Below are 3,412 nucleotides of genomic sequence, written 5' to 3' on the forward strand. Positions count from 1 at the left end.
AAAGTGCTGTTAGCCCAGTTTTAATGTGCTGTTAGCCCAGTTTTAATGTGCTGTTAGCCCAGTTTTAAAGTGCTGTTAGCCCAGTTTTAAAGTGCTGTTAGCCCAGTTTTAATGTGCTGTTAGCCCAGTTTTAAAGTACTATTAGCCCAGTTTTAATGTGCTGTTAGCCCAGTTTTAAAGTACTATTAGCCCAGTTTTAATGTGCTGTTAGCCCAGTTTTAATGTGCTGTTAGCCCAGTTTTAAAGTGCTGTTAGCCCAGTTTTAATGTGCTGTTAGCCCAGTTTTAATGTGCTGTTAGCCCAGTTTTAAAGTACTATTAGCCCAGTTTTAAAGTGCTGTTAGCCCAGCTTTAATGTGCTATTAGCCCAGTTTTAAAGTGCTGTTAGCCCAGTTTTAATGTGCTATTAGCCCAGTTTTAAAGTGCTGTTAGCCCAGCTTTAATGTGCTATTAGCCCAGTTTTAAAGTGCTGTTCTGGGTACTTTTTTAAACCAAAATGCAGTAATGACTCCATAAAGAAATAGAAAGATGGTGACCTCTTATAAAGGCTGTTGCTTTGTCTATGGCAGTGTTCAGGCATCATGACACAAACCAAACGGGACTGACAACAGAGAAGAAAGGTGAAAAGTTATTGGAAATGTCGTCCGATGGGTTCGATTTTAATTTCCTGGTGTGACCGTCTGCAGATTTTGACGCCGTGTTGTTAAAGAGTCATTTGATTCCAATCGTGATATTGCTAGTATGGGATGTCATACAGCTTCATGTCAAACGAGGCAAACTATCCCTTTAATTCAAGTACTGGAGAACCACTTCCATCGCGGTAGATGACGTGCACACTCTAGTTCCACTTTGAGAATTTGACTTTCACCCCGTGTGACATGTAAAGCGTTTGAGACGATCGAACTGAATGGGTTCCGTCTCCATAAAAATGCAAAAACATTCTTAAACCTCCTTTTTTTTCCTTTCTTTTAAAAACTTTGGTGGCATTTAGGGTGATAATACATCATGTTTTACACTCAAAGCATGCCATGGGACCTTTAAATTTGGTCCAAGCTGACTTAGTCCAATTCAATTTCTATGCTGACATTTCACTACAATAAGTCATGTCAGGACACTTTATACATTAAAGCAAAGTAGCCAGCTATTTATGAGGCTTTGTCAGGCTCTAAGCTATCCATGTGTGGCTGAAACACAAAAGTCTGGGCTTATAAGCTCCTACAGTCCACCTACCCACCCGTGCTTTTTAAAGCGTCTCTCCTTCCCAATTGGTTCTGTGAAACAATCTATCTGCCACCCGAAGTTACTTCAGAAAACAAAACAGCCATTTCTGGGGGAACAAATGCATTCTTTTACAGGAAGAAACCTCAGGCAAAACCAAGGATTTGCACCACGAGAGGAGTGAAAAGCAATAAACAACAGATACTGAGCAAATTTGTCAGGAGTTTTGGATCTTTAAGATGCGAGTCTGCTCGGTCTTTAAGAGTGAATTCAATTCTGAACTTCTCAGGAGGTCCGTTAAGAGAAGCGGAAACAGGAGAAATGTGATCTTTCCCATTAGTTCCTGTCAGAATGCATCAGCTGGATTTACAGCGTTCAGGCATACAAGTGGCAAAATGCACCGTTTATTTCTGCAGGATGTTCCCCAATTTCAGCAAATACTGTGCAGGAGAAAGAAGGCCTGTTTTATGCTTAAAATACTAAAAGTGAGTTCAAAGTTTTACCTTATGACAGTATTTAATTAACGAGGCTTATGTTCCACAACAGTACGATTCATTTTTCTTTTAAAAACAGTCACAGTTTTGAGTTTTGAGTCACAAAAAGTTGCTTTTTGTGAGGAATACACCTATCGTGACTTCCTCTTGATGATTATATTCCACTGTGTCTGTCAGCTGAATTTAAGTCATGTTGAAAGTGTTTACTTCCTGTATTCCATATTGTGTGTTTTTGAAAATACCAGGGCTGGGCGAGTTAACTCGTTATAATCGCGTTAACTCGTTAATTATTTAACGCTGATTAATATTTTATTGCGCATTAACGCAGTTTTTGTTTTTTTAATTTACAATTTTTTTAAAACATTTTTGGGGGCTTTGGTGCCTTTAATGGATAGGAAAGTTTAGAGAGAGGGGGAGCAACACGCAGCACAGGGCCAGCTGCAGCGAGGACTATAACCTCTGTACATGGGGCGCCTGCTACACCCACTACAACCCACGGACCCCCCCTGTTTTATTATTTATTTTATTATCATAAAAGTCTGTTGCTCACTGGCTTTTATTTTGTAAAAGTCTGTTGCCGTCTGCTGCGGAACAGGAAAAGAAAGTAATCGGCGGATCCACCAAACATGGAGAAGGGTACGGAACTTTTACTCGGCCATTTTCATTTTAAAGTTCTTCCAGACGGCGGAGTCGACAGAACCAAAGTCATCTGTAAACACTGCCAAGTTGAATTGTCTTCTCAGCATAGTAGTTCCAGTCTAAAATATCACTTAAAGGCAAAACACACAACTGATAGCAGCAAGTCATTCAAGGAAACAGACAGTGGAGCGAGGCTTCTACATAAAAACTACAGAAAGATGCTGATGTTAAAAGTGTGTTTGCACAACAAATGTTATGGCACTTTCATTCATATGGCAGCACATTTAAAATAAAACTAAATGCTAAAAGCTATACACTACTTTTGGATTCATTTTTGGATTTTGCGTACAAATGCGATTAATCAGGGAAATCGTGTGATTAATTAGATTAAACAATTTAATTGTTGCTCAGCCCTAGAAAACACATTTCTGAAGATTCCTTTATCCTAACTTTGTAGTCTTATGTTCAATGTTCATCATGTGATTGTCAGCTGATTGCAAACACTAAAGGATTCCCTCGTGTTTAGTTGATTGTGTTGAGAAATAAAAAAAGAATTGTGCTAATTTCTGCCTTTTAATCTTTCATTTGAGACATTAAACTCTGTTCTTACTTTGCTGTTCCCCTTATTCTAACCACATGAGTGCACCAAGGGGGAATTGGCTGACATTAAATGCATGAGGTGCAGTAAACGATCACCAAAAGATTAGGGAAGTAACTCAAGGAACATGAAACTTGAAGCCTTTGTAGATGGGGAAATTTGAAAACTACCTTGCCTCTTTCAGAAAATGCTGTTTGGGTGCCCTTTATTGACTCACAAGACTTGTAACTTCTTCCAAAAGCAGGAGCTGGTATTGCGAGGCATTAAAGGTCAAAGAAAGTAAACTTGTTGTCTGTACTGTATGTATGAGTCACCCTCCTTACACTAAACGTGTAAGGAACCTGACCAACATGAAACCGAAACAGCTGCTTTGCATAGCCTGGAAATAATTTGCTTTCAGCAGAAGTGGTAAAGCTGGTTTTGCAGCCCCGTTTCAAAAGATGACGTAAAGTAGGAATGTAATT

Source organism: Odontesthes bonariensis, chromosome 5 (assembly GCF_027942865.1).
Source record: "Odontesthes bonariensis isolate fOdoBon6 chromosome 5, fOdoBon6.hap1, whole genome shotgun sequence".
NCBI lineage: Eukaryota > Metazoa > Chordata > Actinopteri > Atheriniformes > Atherinopsidae > Odontesthes > Odontesthes bonariensis.